Source organism: Phalacrocorax carbo, chromosome 13 (assembly GCF_963921805.1).
Source record: "Phalacrocorax carbo chromosome 13, bPhaCar2.1, whole genome shotgun sequence".
NCBI classification, from domain to species: domain Eukaryota; kingdom Metazoa; phylum Chordata; class Aves; order Suliformes; family Phalacrocoracidae; genus Phalacrocorax; species Phalacrocorax carbo.
Window position 1 is genome coordinate 5,443,467 of NC_087525.1, and position 15,393 is coordinate 5,458,859.

Consider the following 15,393-nt stretch of genomic DNA (forward strand, 5'->3'; position numbering starts at 1 on the left):
AATACCACAGGCAGGGGGGTCGCCATAGGTACCCCCCAGGCTCGCCCTCAGCGGGTGGCGTCGCCTCGAGGTGCACACCAGCAAGGAGGACCTACGCCACGGCGGAGCTTTCCACTCACAAACCTCCCGTCTTGCTGCCTGGGATTAGGAGGTGGCAGGGGTGCTTGTTTTTCCTTGCTGTGCTTGGCAGACTTCTGCGCCTTGTTGTCACTGGGCAGTTCAGTATCTGTGTGGTCCAAAGGAACAGTAATTAAAAGTACAATTAAGAAAGATAACCTGAATTGACTTGATGGCTTGGAGCCTCTTGCTCCTTTCACATCCCTTGCACTGATATCGCCAACTGGAACAACAAACCTAGGAAGAAAAAAGGTTTCAGTAGGATCAACAAACCAAACCAGCTCTGCTGAGGGCTGGAGCTGGTCCCTTGCAGGCAGAAGCCAGGCTCACCAGGACTGCACAAAGCTGCTAGACCAGCTCCCCTCTTCTTTTAAACCCACATTTGGGGCTTTCTGTTGCTGGAGGAAGGGTCCCAATAAGCTAGAGCTCAGAACCTGGAGAGCCTTGCTTAGATATCCCCTGCAGCCTTACCGTAACTCAGAAAGACTCATCGCTTGACACCTGAAGCGCTCACAAAGCATGAGGCTTATCCAGCCCAGTTTGTGAGGATCCTCAAGATATTACCCGCCATCTATGGGCATACACAGTATTACCATGTTAGGTCCCTACCTGTGTGTTCATTTTTCAAGGATGAGACTTGTTGATAACATTTAACTTTTAATTGCTGTTTAAAGGTTAGGAGGAAGTGGATCCATTCTGTTTTGCTATACCAAATGGGGTAATGCACATTTCTTCTTATGAAGATCTTTTTAAAATTAAAAGCCAAGCTAAGAAGCCCCTGTGGGAGGCTTATCACACTCTTTGCAAGGCACAGCTTACACAGGGCTTTTGCCCCCGCCAGTCAGCACAGCTTCATTCAGAGCCTCCCAAGCCTCTGCTATCCCCACCATCAGGAGCCAGGGCTCTTGGGTAATTCCCAAACTAGGGCCAGACGCATGTGGACCAAATCAACCAGGCAGAAAGCAATTTTGGCCAGACTAAACAAGCAACCTTTACTCTGGTGCTGAAGCCACCTTTCCTAGGCAGGGCTCAGCATGCCTCTCTTATCTCAGGAGTGCACACAAAGTGTTGACAAGGTACCTTAACTTTCTTAGTGGCAGTCAGCTACTAGCTTAGGAACACAAAAAAATCCCTACTAGCCCAGTTTTGTGAAGAATGTTTAAAAGGGGGGTTAAGTAAGACTGTCTGGAACAGGAGAGCTATTTCAGCAGACAGGGTGTTTTTCTTCTAGAAACTGAAAGAAGGACTAGCATCAAGCTAGTGGGTGACACCCCCAATCTGTTCTTATTTTGGGCACCAAGACCACCAGTGCCAGCCTTAGTTGATTTGGGGACTTCTTGGTTTTTCCCTCTTAAGTACAGAGCACATAATATCTGGCCAGCAGTTTCCTGAAATATTGTCACCATGACATAGCTTTTCTTGGTTTAGCCATACTGCCTGCTAGTTTTCTCACTTAAAAATGGGATTAGAAAACATGAAGTGGCATCAAGTGTTCAAGCACTGGCCATCTGCCATCGACCATGGGCAAAAGTGGGAAACCCCAGACAGCAGGTCAGCTGGTTGAGACCAGGTCCAGCTCACAGATGTGAGGACCAACTGAAGAGACCTCGCACTGAGGACATGAACTGCAGCAGCCTGCCAGCTGCCTACCACCTTCCGCTTTTGCTGAGCTTCTGCTCAGATTTGGGTTTTTTCCTGATGATAAACCTTGCAGATCAGGTGTCAGATAAGGCTTCTCAGGAAGGACCATGGCTTGTCCATAGTCACACAACAACTGAGTCACTTTGCTGTGGCTGAGAGAGTAGGCAGCCTTCCTGGTCTAAACTTGATTTTTTTAGCCCCATTTTCTGGGAGGTGCATGCTCTGCACCAAAAAAGTGGGTAGGAAGAGCCCGTTCTCCCTCAGGCTGGAAAGCTGCAGCTGAGTGAGGGACTCTCCTGCAGCAAAACACATGACTCACTTTCCAGGGGCTGGCATCCAGGAGCACTGCCTCCCCTACCAACCAGTTGGACAGGGCTGGCACCAGAGTCCGGCTGGCTCCAGAAAGCCTGATACTCGGTTTTGTCATGCCTACGGCACATAAATTCCTTTCACCATTGCCTCGCCCTCCTCGAGCCCAATTCTCCACCTTGCATAAGCAGCACACGTGAGGCATCTCTGTTTGGCAATCTCTGGAGATGAGCCAGAGGCCCCTGCAGGCTCTGGTTTTGCAGCCTGCCACAGACAGCTCTGCAGAAGTATTCTTGTAACAAAAAAAAAAAAAAATCAAATAAATAAGTAATAGAGACATTTTCTACATCAGCCTGGCTCTTGGACCGTTTTGCATTTCCACTCAGACTGCAACAAGCCGTCGGAGAGGAAGCAAAGCCAGCCACAAATTACTGCCTGACAGCCTTGGGAAGAGCCTTGGACACATTTGAAGTTTGTTCCAGCCCAAGCAGGAACAGCCTCCCCATGACTCACAAATGCTTTGGCTTGCAGGTCCCAGCTGGACTAGAGACAGACTCCCCACCACACGCCCCCCTTCCTCACCACTAACAGGCTGCAGGGAAATAGCTCCCGCTCTGACATATTTCTCAAAGCAGGAGGCATCAGAGCATTTTCCAGACTGGAAGGTGATGCTGCAGGAACTGCACCCAAGGGCAAAGCTGCAGTTCAACGACACCAGGAGTGGACAGGGCAGGTGGGACAGCAGGGCGTCCCCTCCCCTCTGGTACTGGTGCTCATCAGCCCCCGCACCAGGCTGCTCCAGCACCCTCACACAGTGAAAACCCCCTGACCTGCAGAAGCAGATGGTTCTTTACTGGATTAGTGGCCTGAATCAGCCCAGGGTGCAAAGAGCACCACGCAATGAGCCAGCTGGGCCGTGAGAGCGAGACGGCAGTGACCCTACACTTCTCCAGCCTCTCAGCCCTTGCATCAGCACAAACAGCTGCACTCTGTGCCCAGCCCAGTGACCAATACAGCTTTAGGAGTTATCTGCTCCTTTCCCAGGGCAGTTTTTTGCTTGGATCCAGTTCACTGTCTGAACACTTGTGGCAGCACGGGGTGAAAGCAGTTGAGGGCCATCCCCTTTTGGCAGCTTCGCCACTGCAGAGCTCTCAATTAACACTGGCGTGATCACAGGCCACGCTCCTTCCCGTGTTCAGCTCAGCCACAACTTAATTATCAAAAGGGGTCACAGTGAGTGCACTGGATTTTCCAAGCAAAGCATAACATAAAGCCTCCAACACTGCAGCTAATTCTCATTTCAGTATTTCCTTTGTCAGCTGTCACAATTTTTACATTTTGGTTACAAGCTGCATTTTGTTTCAAGGTTTCTTCAGCGTTTTAGGTACTACTTACTGGGATTAGTCCCCTGTTCCAAGGCTGGCCATATCCCAGGGCAACTGTTACTTCAAACCAAGTAGGTCAACACAAAGAGAGTCAGCAGCCATAAATGCTTTGCCCTCATGAACCAGGATTTCTGACCAGCATAGACTTGCCAGAAAAGCAGATGATTCCTCCTAAATACAACATGAGAATCAACAGTGTGGCATCATCTCATAAAGCCTGTGCTTTAAAGCATATGCACAAAGATGCAGAATCCCATTCCTGCTCTCATTGTGTCATCTTTTCGGCATTGTAAGCCGTAAGAAAGCAGCCAGACAAACCCCTGCAACAACCTTTGAAGGAGAAACAGATTTCTTTTCATAAATGGAAAGGAGAATCAAGTCAAATGTTTTTCTGTAAAACCTACTTCCCTCAAAAAAAAAAAAAAAACACCACCAAAACCAACATTAGAAATATACATCTAGGTTACCCAGAAAGAAAATAAAGGAAAATTAATAATGGAGTTAAAATATATATCAGAAATCCAAAGAAAATAAAGTCTGACAAAGTAAAAGAGAAGGATTTTAGGACATGTTTGGTTCCCACTCATGCTACGAAAGAGCAAAAGCTCCCCAGCAGCCCCCAGGACACGCTACCCCTTCTCTTCCCTAGCCTGTCTATAAAGATTTAGAGCAGATGACTGAGGCTGCTTCCTGGGAGCTAAGATCCTCTCCGATAAGAGCAGCAGGCTTGATGCTTTTTAGGGTTTCTGCAGTAAGGATTCGGAATGAACAGAAGAGTGCCCCTACCTATTCTTGCCCATAACTCCCCCCTCAGTCACATCGTACTGTTGCACTGAAGCTCACTGAAGCTCTGTTTCCTATAGCAGCCACATCTTTACAGGCTCATCTATCCCACGGAAGAGCCACTTTCCAGAAGGTGATTTTAATGTGTCAACTCTATATAAAAAAACCAAACACATCAAAACAAAAGAAAAAACACAATCCTTTAAAAAACATCCCAGACCATTTTAAGAGCTGGCCTGTCTCAGAAAGGATGGCATTGCAAAAGTAAGCACTATTTTAGTTTGGGTCTTCAAAGCCTAAGGGGGCAGGGGGGAATTGCCACCCCCAGCCCTGGCTGACACCCCACTGCATATGCCCTGGCAAACTGCTGGGGCCTTCATAGGCTGTGGTTGGGTCGTGCAACCAAAGAACTCTCTCATCTTCCCAAAGGAGGCACTCGCAGGGAGTTGTGCATGCACCCCAGAAAATACGCTGCTAGGAAGGGCGTGCATTTTCCAAAGCAAACATCACCACAGCCAGGCCTTGCCATTAACTCGGGTGGGGACCCCAGGTGTGTAGGGTCTCTCTTTCACTGTAATTTTTGGTGTGGAGTGGAGAATATCCTGCCTTCACAGAGCCTTGGGCAGAGCAAGTGTTACTGCCACATGGCTCTGTCCTTGGGGAACAAAACTGAGCGTTGCTCAGATATCACAGAGCAAAGTCTGATATTCCTCTTTTCTGTGCATCCCCTCCAAAGTAGAAGGCAACAGGTTCCCCATCCTCATTCTCCTTTACCTGTCCATTGCCTCTGGGCTCATCTCAGCACTCAACACAGGACCAGCAGCTCCAAATCCCATTGCCTTGCTTTTCCCACTGCCAGCCAGAAATGGGCAAAACTTGCCTGCCAAAACAAAAAAAAAAAAGGGGGCTGAGTTCCTTTTATTCACTCTGTTTTGCAGGTTTTCAAGGATTACACTTGGAAGCTCTAAGGGCTTTGTCAGCAGTGCAGACTATTTCAATCTAGCCCTTTCACAGCAGATGGAAAATCTGCTTTGACTCAGTTTAGCTCACACGGAAGTGATTAGATAATCACGGGACTCCAGGAGCTATGGCTTTAAGAAAAAAGCACAATGTATTATAGGCTTTGCAGAAAAAATAAGAGCTGGCAGGGGACAAAAAGCTACAAGGGCTCCTGTAAGGAAACGTATTGAGAAGACACCCATCCCCCAGACTTTCTTTGTATAATTTCCTCAGCTGTTGAAATACTTGCTTTCTCTTCCCTCATTATCCAAGGCAAAAGGGAAGACACTGAAGGGAACATATTATTTGGGGAAGAAGGCACAAAACAGAAGAACTTGGGCTGGAAGTAAAAGCCCAAGTAAGTCATCCTCAAAAACTTGGATGAGCAAACAGGGTGTTAGCTGGTGTGTGGGAAAAGGAGTGGGAATAGATCAGGGCGATCGTATAGTCCGAGGTCTTAATAAGCCGCCCCAGAAGTCAGGCAGGGATGACACTGCTGCTTGCCTGCTCGCTGGTCGCAATGCTGTTGCAAAGTCTGCAGTCCCTTTTCCAGGTCATAAACTCAGGAGGCAGCACCTTTTCACACGTGATCTCGCCTCAGCTGCACGCTTGCGGTCAGGGACATTTAAGCCAGTCAGTCGATTTCAATGAAGTTTGCAACAGCAGCTAACTGCTGGCCAAAATTGGCATGAGTTTGGATTAATCAAAGTCACAAGGATGCAGTGGGGGAAGTGGCAAGTCCAGCTACTGTGGCTTCCTCCGCAAGATCTTTCATCATCTCATGGTCACCAGCACCACAAAACCCACACCAAGTCATGAGCATCTGAATAGCTGCCCTCTGCCCTCTTGTACAAAAGGCGAAAAACACAGTCAGAGGCTCAGTCTCCCTCTCCCATTGTCCCAGCTAAGTCTGGGATTTAAATGGTTGGGAGCAAGTTGCCCACTGCAGCATTCATCCCTTGCTTGCTCTAAGTCTGACAGAGAGAGCCCATGTAAAACTTCCTGAGCCTCTTTTTCTTCACCTTCCAGTTTCATAGCGTAGAAGCATGTTTCACACCAGGAAAAAAAGCCGGCTGGATTGCAGCACGTGTTCATGCTGCAGGCAGCTACAGTTCAGCACCTTTGGATTTCACAGGAGAATTCAGCAGCACCTTTCCCTACTAACAGCCTCCCCTTCTGTGTCCTTCCTACCACTCACCCAACAGCAGCTGGGGGAACAGTTGAGCATCTCCTCAACACGCAAACACAGGGCAATAGAGAGGTTTTACAGATTCCATGGGCCTTGCTGTGACTAATGAAGTATTATCAGCCTGCAGCCTGGTTTTCCACAGCAATCGCAATTTCCATGATTATCACCTAATGTTTTCCATGATTATCACCTAACATATGTCTTTGAGGCTTGCCCTTCACCTCTTCCCAGAGATGAACTGGTTCAATAAAGGCTTATTTTAACCCTCAATTGCTCAATCACACACCTGAGAAAAGCCAGTACCACGTACCCACGCAAGCTCAGCTACAGACAGGAAATAGCTAGATCAAAACTCACCGTTCTGCTGAGCTTTGTTTGCCACAGTGAACGTCAGAGAAGAAACAAAACCCCTCTTATCCTTCCCCAGGGAAGGGCAGAGAGGCATAGGAGTTAGCTCTCAACCCTGGGCACTGTGATCCAGCCAGCTGCAGAACAAAAGCACAGCTAAGCCTATAGAAAAGAGGAAAATGCAAGAAACCACTCTGTAAAGAACAGCAAATGTCATTCCTGGCTTAACACACAGGGTCAAATCCACCACTTGTGAAAGGACAGAGAAACTGACCCAGGACATCTCAGGAACCTGACACTCACCTAATAAAGAAGAGTCTCCCCATTTCCAGTTCCCTTCTTTAGGCCAGGCTGCAGCTGTCCTTTAAAACTTATCCAACAGCTGCTTCCCCTCAGGTTGTAATTCTTTTGTTCAGCTGTGGCTGATCTCTCTTAGTGCTCCTTTAGTTGGACAAGGTTCAGAGCTGTGTTCTGTCCTTGCTAGCAGATCTGCAAATGAGAGTTAATTAACCCTGTGAGATTTGGAAACTGTTTTTCCATAAAAATGAGGATTACCAGGTTTGAGCTGCTCCTATTTCACAGGGAAGATTAGAAAGCAAACAGGTTTTGCTCTTATTTGGCTTTCCTGATGCTGCCTGGGGCAATCAGAAGATATGTGGAATTTACAGTGATTTCTAGCAAAAGTGTCCCCATAATCTTTCCCTAGCTTGCTCTGAACAGCCAGTCAGATGACAGCCTCCCTACTGGCAGGTCAAGTTGTTCTCTTGCTGCACTCAAAGACCATCATGTCATGGTGGTTCCTCCTACAGGTGTCCACACAAAGCGGGTGATGTCTGAAGTGGGCCCGGTCCTTCTCTCTGAGACCTATGGGTTTTGCACCAGGGGTTCCTGCCCTGTGTCACATGCCATCTCTCGTTCCACAACACGCCCTTCAAATGAGACCCACCACGTCGAGGGCTGCCAAGGTGGAGAAGCATGTCTTATCCCTGCAGGCTGCCAGGATGCAGCAGGACCATTTCGTAGAGGTGGATCTTCCAGATGTCCAGCTTCAGGGCTTGGCTGACCCTGTGGACATCCCAGTGAAGTCCCCTGGCTTCTGGGCAGACACTGGTTCTCTGTTCTTTTCTGCTCTGGTGCTTTTGTTTCAGCTTCTTCATTGGAAAGGCCCTTTCCCGTTGTGAGCAAGGCTTCAAAGGTCCTGGTACCCTTTAATGTGTGTTAAGTAGCAAGGATCTGGTTATCACCAAGCCAGACAAGGTTTCCAGGCAGAGGTGTTATCTTCCTTTTATAAGCAGACCGACAAGGCTGCAGCATGACTACTAGGGGATTGTCAGAAGCCACCGTCTCCCTTCTGCAAACAGTGGCGGAGCTCCGGGAAGAATTAAAACATCCCCCCCACCAAAAAAACTGGCAGTCAAACAAACTAGTAGCAGTCAGGCACAAGAGCAAGCTCTGATCCTTCAGCCACGGCTGGGGAATCTCAAACCTGAAAGGTGTTTCAGAATAGGATGAATGTATGTCTGTCCAGACAGGGCTAAATCAGGATTCTGTGTGTCCACAGTGATGTTTGGATGAAAGCATCTGCCTGAACTGATGCTGGAAGGGGCTGCCCGACTGTCTCTTGCACCCTGGGATTGCACTCCTGCCACTTCCCTGTCCAGGGACAAACTGACCCTGAGTAGATGTGTTCAGCTCCTGATCCAACTAGAAACTCACCCTGCAAAGGAAAAGCAATAGAAGATAAGTTTCAGGCTCACATTGCTGCAAGTGACACGAAGGGAGGGGGGAACGTGTGCCAGGGACAGAAAGAGCACAGGGCGGTCTCTTCTCTTCCCTGCCTTAGGTGGATTTAAGCACATCATGAAATTGCAGGGCAGCAGAAAAGATGAGATACAGATAACACATTAGGGTAAGGAAATAAGCCTCATCGATGCGAGCACTCAGCTTGAGGACCGTTTTCCAGCCTAAAGTTTCTTAAAGGTTGCATCAACATTTTGATAAAACCACACCATCTCACAAACATCTTGACACCAAGGGTTTGGCTGAGATATTAATAACTCACTGTGGGCAGAAATGATTTTCATACTCTTAAGACCATCTTGTGATGTTGTCATGAGGACACCCCACAGCAGAGAGCACCCCTGGCATGCGCTTTGGTGTGTGCAGGTGCCCCAGGATTACACCAGCAGTGGGAGTTTTTAGAGGAGTCAGCAGCTAACCTGCCACGTACCAAAGCTAAACCTTCTAGTTTTACAGCTTCAGAGCTGTACAGGCTTCAGAGAAGCACGGAGAAAGCTTGGTGCAACCTTGCAAATCCATTACAAACACCCGCTCTGCTGTGGAAACTTCCCGAGCAAAACCCAGTGGGGAACACGGCTGAATAGCTCAGCACGTATACTGGCTGCTGAGCACCCAAAAACCTGAGTCACCCCGGGAGTTTTCTCGGTCCTGAATACTTCTCAATAAAAAGCGATTCTCACTTCCTTATTTCAGAGGGGAGAGGATGGGGCAAGTCATGTTTTTGCTTGTTGGCATGCTTGAAACAAGTCATTTCTTCTCCTGTGAAGGCTCAGAGAGGGTAACTGGTGCCGTTTAGCATGATCAGCTCCTTTTCACAGGGGGTTTCTCTTCATACACAGGCTGGTCAGAAAAAAAAGCCAGCTATCGGTCTGAGTCAACCTCCCAGCCATCAACGTCAGGCAAAAGGAGCTTTATCTGGTTGATCTTAAATAGAGTTCCCTGACTTGAATGGCGTTTTGGGAGAGCGGAGTGCTCAGGCAGGGAGTTTTCTGTGGTTGGAGAGAGCAGGGAGACACAGGTTTTACCCAGCGGAGGGTGCTGCTGACCTTAGGAAGATGCTGCCAGGTGCCTGATGGCATTTCTTTTGCTGCAGCGAAGCTCCAAAGCTAATGGCACCAGTACAAACACGCTTGCGGTCTGCATGTGATCCCCCCTCTCTTCTCACGCACCCTTTTTCCTCTGTGCCAGAGACTTAGAAAACCAAACCAGAAAGCACAAGGCTTCCTGCTCACCCAGGAAAGCAGCAGACTGGCCTTGCTGGCTGTCACCGGGACGGGGATGTGAGAGGCATTTTCTACTGCCGTCGCTATTTTAAGGTTTGCCAGCCTCTCTTCTCGCCAGACTTGCCCTGGCTTGGCCGCTGTCATCATGTCAAAGTGAATCTTTGCGTTGCAGGTTTGGAAAGTGTTTGCGATGATTAAAAATAAACTAACTTCTTTATTTCACCCTCAGCAGTTTTAGAGAAGCAGAATTGAAAAAGGAAGAGAAAACGCAGAGCAGGGTCGTTTACGATCGTGCATATCTTGCGTGTGGGGGCTGCAGGAGGCAGCGAGGGAAGGATGTGCAGAGGTCAGTTAAAAGCATGTCAGCTGTGAACACTGAGTTTCCCACCAAGCTCCCACCCTAATTACGTCCGCTTGTTTTAAGCATACCTGCTGGGGGGATGGGCAGGGAAAATTCAGCTGCAAATCTCACCTGGGGGTTCAAATGATGGGATTTGCTGGGGCTGCACGAGCCAGTGTGCCTGTAGAGGACAGCTAGAAAAGCAAACACAAGAAAGCAGCAGTCACCACAGATACTGGATCGAAAGGCTGTCTTTACAAGGCTCTGCAGAGGGACCTGGACAGGCTGGATCGATGGGCCGAGGCCAGTTGTGTGAGGTTTAACAAGGCCCAGTGCTGGGTCCTGCCCTTGGGTCACCCCAACCCCAGGCAGCGCCCCAGGCCTGGGGCAGAGGGGCTGGGAAGTGCCTGGCGGAGAAGGCCCTGGGGGTGCTGGCTGACAGCCGGCTGGGCATGAGCCAGCAGTGCCCGGGTGGCCAAGGAGGCCACCAGCCCCCGGGCTTGTGTCAGCACTGGGGTGGCCAGCAGGAGCCGGGCAGGGATGGGGCCCCTGTGCTCAGCCCTGGGGAGGCCCCACCTCGAATGCTGGGCTCAGGTTTGGGCCCCTCGGGACAAGAAGGGCCTGGAGGGGCTGGAGCGTGTCCAGAGAAGGGCAGCGGGGCTGGGGCAGGGTCTGGAGCACAAGTGTGCTGGGGGGCGGCTGGGGGGGCTGGGGGGGTTTAGCCTGGAGAAGAGGGGGCTGAGGGGAGCCCTTCTCGCTCTCTGCAGCTGCCTGAGAGGGGCGGGAGTGAGGGGGGGGCTGGTCTCTGCTCCCAAGTCACCAGTGACAGGACGAGAGGAACCGGCCCCAAGCTGAGTCAGGGGAGGTTTAGGCTGGATATTAGGAAACATGCCTTTACTGAAGGAGGGGTCGGGCCCTGGCACAGGCTGCCCAGAGAGGTGGGGGAGTCACCAGCCCTGGGGGGGTTCAAAAAATGTGTAGACATGGCACTGGAGGACACGGTTTAGGAGGCCTGGGGGTGTTGAGCTGATGGTTGGATTCAATGATCTTAGAGGTCTTTTCCAACCTTAATGATTCTACGAAACTGGCCAGGTATCAGTTTGCCGTGGGCAGCCGTGGCTGCTCCCTCAGGCCATTTGCTGAGCAGGGGATGGCCCAAATTGCCACCCACAGGGAAGCAGCGCCCTGCCGGACGGTGAGCAGGGCCCTGCCATTCCCCTTGCAGAGCCCTCGGCCTGCCGCCCCTGCAGCAAGGCAGGAGTTTCTTTAACGGGCCCAGGCCCAGATGTTGTCAGGCCCAGCCTCCGGCAAACGCTCCGGGCTCACGGACCGCCCTTCCCATGCCGTTGGCCGCCCCTGGGTGCGGTCAGGGCTGCTCTCGGGGCTTGCCGCCCTCTTCTACTTCGGCGACTATTTGCTTTTTCCTCTTTGCGGGCAACGCAGGCACCACCTTCCCCCCAAAAGCTGACGTGCCAGGGCTGTACGTCGTGGGGTCGGGGCCACCGCTCCGGCCCGAACCGCCCCCCCCCCCCGCCCCCCGGCCCGGGGTAAGGGCTGCGGGGGCGAACTGGGCACCAGCACGGAGGGACGGGCGAGGGGGCGGCGGCGGCCGCCAGGTGGCGCCAGGAGCCCGCGGGGGGCGGGGGGCAGCGGGAAGGGGGCGGGGGGCAGCGGGCAGCAAAGAAGGGGGCAGCGGGCGGGGGGCAGCGGGCAGGGGCAGTGGGTAGCGGGCAGAGGGCAGGGGGCAGGGGGAAGGGGTCAGCGGGAAGGGGGCGGGGGGCAGCGGGCAGGGGGCAGCGGGCGGGGGGCAGCGGGCAGGGGCAGTGGGTAGCGGGCAGAGGGCAGGGGGCAGGGGGAAGGGGTCAGCGGGAAGGGGGCGGGGGGCAGCGGGCAGCAAGCAGGAGGCAGGGGGCAGCGGGCGGGGGGCAGCGAGCAGGGGCGGTGGGAAGCGGGAAGAGGGCAGGGGGAAGGGGGCAGGGGACAGCGGGCGGGGGGGCAGTGGGCAGGGGTCAGCGGGCAGGGGGCAGCGGGCAGGGGGCAGCGGCATCCTGCTTACCTGAAAGGCGGTGTTGAAGCACTTCCGTTTCAAAGTTTGGCCATTTTTTAGCCTTTGCCATGGCACCTGTCAGCGCCAGAGAGGGTGAAACACCCCATTTATAATTACCATGGAGAGGTTTCCTGGTAGGTGGGTTTGTGTTTAGTTATTGAAAGATCTCACACCTTTGAGAGATCTGTGTGGGAAGGTCATCATCCAAGAGGCAACGTCCAAGGACAGGTAGCTCTGAGATGGAAAATGGCATCCAACCCTTGGAAGAAAAACATGTTTTTCACATTGATGCCTTTCTCATGTCAGCCTCCAGCCGGCAAGTCACTGGAGCACCTGAGAGGGCTTTTCTTGGGAAGGTCAGGTATAGGTTATGGGTAGGCACGGTCTGCTCAGCTGGAAAACTGGGCTCTTCTTCAGCTCGAGCGGGACATTGCCTGCTTATCCCTTGGAGCGCAGGTAGCCTTAGTGCTCTGGCGTGGCTGTGCGTGCACCCACACGCACATCGCTCCCAGCCCCGGAGGCGATACGGCCACAGCCCGGCACTGAATCACAGAATCATAGAATTGTTATGGTTGGAAAAGACCTCTAAGATCATCAAGTCCAGCCGCCAACCCAACACCCCCAGGCCTCCTAAACCATGTCCCCAACTGCCATGTCTACACATTTTTGAACCCCCCCCAGGGACGGTGACCCCCCCACCTCTCTGGGCAGCCTGTGCCAGTGTCTGACCGCTCTTGCAGTAAAGACATTGTTCCTAATATCCAACCTAAACCTCCCCTGACTCAGCTTATGGCCATTTCCTCTTGCAATTTCCCGAGAGAAACAATGGGAAAGGCAGAGAGTTGTGTTTCCTCTGCCCTTCAGTAGCTGCAGGATCGCATTCCCTTTGTCACCCACTCCTCCTCCCCCAAAACCTTCTCCCTCTTCAGAGGCAGATTTTGGCTGGCCAGTTCAGGCTCTGTGCTGGGACCTGTGCTGCACGTGTTAGTTCAGTGTGAGCATTTGCATAGCTTTAGGTTCCCCACCCCATTCACTAGAGGAACTACATGACTAGAGGAGGCAGAGACCTTCTCCTGACATGGGTCTTGGTTCCCTAGGCCAGCTCATGCAGACATAGGAGCTCCTCAGCACAGCTCTTGCTGGGAGCAGGTCCCATCAGCAGCTGCCCCGCTGTCCCCAGGGCAGGAATCCTGCCATTTGCAGGTGCCTGTCCAGTCTTCTCCCCCAAAACCACTGCACCCAAGTCCCTTTGGCCACTGGAGAATGGTGTTTCCCAGGCTGTGTTTGCAAAAAGCCCTTGTGCAAAAGGAAATCAGGGTGTTTGCGACTCCCATTTTGCAGCTGGCAGGTCGCCCCCCTGCCGTGCACCATCACCTCTATGAGGATCGTGCTGAAAACAGCTCGCCACAGCACAGGCACCTGGCCATGAAAAGCAGAAGGAAGGCTGCCAACAGGTTTCCAAACTTCTGGGGAGCGAGAAACAAATCTGAAACGAGTCCCTGCAGATTCAGCCTTGAAACAAAGCCAGGGCACCTTCTCCATCTCATAAACTCAGACAACAGGCGTCCTTCCGCTTTCTCTTGTTTCCGAGCCACATCATGACCTTTTGGGAAATAAAATCTTGAAGTGCCTCCGGGGGAAGCAGCAAAGCGGAGGAGAACTGGGTTTCCCTTGCACCGTAGCTTCCAGGCCATTTCCAGGTGCCCTGTCACAATGTCCGGGTGCCAGAGGGCACCAGAACAGCACTTGAAGGGACCTGGGTACAGAATTTGGCAATCTCTAATCCACAGGCAAATTTCTAGGCAGGCGCTGCCCCAGCTCCATCAGACCAAAGACCAGGGAAGGCTTTTTTAAACCAGAATCCAACCTGATCACAGCCACATCATCTGCTTGGACCGAGGGTGGAAAATGAGCATCAGATGCTTTTATTCCCTGAAAACCCAAAGCATCCTCGTTGCTATAGCAACGTGTCCCCCCTTTCCTGGCTCCTGATGTCATCCTGGGGACCGCTCCCCTGCGTCCTCCCTCACGGCACACGCGTGTGCAACACGGGGCAAGGAGAGCAGTCTCTGTTATCCCTAGGGGAGGAGTGGGTGACAAAGGGAATGAGACCCCGCAGCTAGCGAAGGGCAGAGGAAACACAACCCTCTGCCTTCCTGTCACCTCTCTCAGCAGTTTGCAGGTGGGAGAAGGCACTTTGTTTCTCCCTGTGCCAGTGTTACTTATTGATGAAGCGGGAAGGCGATCTCCATCCGGCGCTCCGCGTGTGTGCACAGGGCAGGCGGGGAGCTTCAGCCCAGGCTGCACCCCACACCGCAGCTGTGTCGGGAAGGGTCCCTCCTCTCCTCCTGCCATCCTGCCCGGGACAACCGCAAAAGCATCCTACAAAGGCAGTGATGCCCTGCTAGCGTGGGTGTCCCACTCGCCACTGGCCTCTCTCTGCCCTCATCTCAAAGTTATTTACACGTTGGGGATGTATTTTCACCAACATCTCCTCTGCGCACGGAAGTCTGAGGCGTAATTCCCTGTTTCAATTGAAATAACAAGCAAGGACCTTAAAAATGTTTTGAAACCGCACAAAACTCCTGTGGTGTGGGGCCAGCCAGACTTACACACTCTTTTTGACATGATTAACCCGACAGCCTAAACAAGCCTGATTTTAACTCATTTAAGCAGAGTTTGCAAGATTCTGCCCTTCACCCCAGCTCCATCGGCTGCAGCAGGGGTGCACCGGAGCTACCGTGCCCGCCCGCCGCCGGATTGCGGAGTTACCGACTGTGGGATGCCTGCTACAACCAGAAAAAGCAGAAGGATGGATGGATGGATGGATGGATGGATGGATGGATGGATGGATGGATGGATGGATGGAGCCTATACCATAAACATCACAGGTTTTCCTGCGCTGATGTTTGTATACAAACTGTGCTGCCAGCCCCATGCACCTCCGAACAACACGGGGCAGGTCCGCAACACCCCCACTTTAATATATGTCTTTACATCTGTATGAGTACAGGCTTGCACACACCCACTGTTGCTGCAAGCCCGGTGCTGGCACTCCCCGTGTAAAACCCGAACATGTTACCTTGGCTAATAGGAAGCCACTTAGGAGCCAGGCAGGTCATCTCATCGCAAACGAATGCCAAGAAAAACCTGCATTTTTTAGCCTATGCCACATGCGTAGCAGAAAAACTATGCCAGGAATGTGAGAGGGC

At 52.0% G+C, this 15,393-nt stretch overlaps 1 long non-coding RNA gene across 1 annotated transcript; it reads right to left on the reverse strand.

Annotated features, from left to right (window-relative positions):
- Positions 1-4,762: 4,762 nt before the first annotated feature.
- Positions 4,763-8,493, reverse strand: LOC135315631 (uncharacterized). Its single transcript, XR_010375118.1, has 3 exons — positions 7,075-8,493; positions 6,781-6,933; positions 4,763-5,115 (listed from the first exon to the last, which is right to left on the reverse strand). It is a non-coding gene; the product is annotated as an uncharacterized LOC135315631 (long non-coding RNA).
- Positions 8,494-15,393: the final 6,900 nt, after the last annotated feature.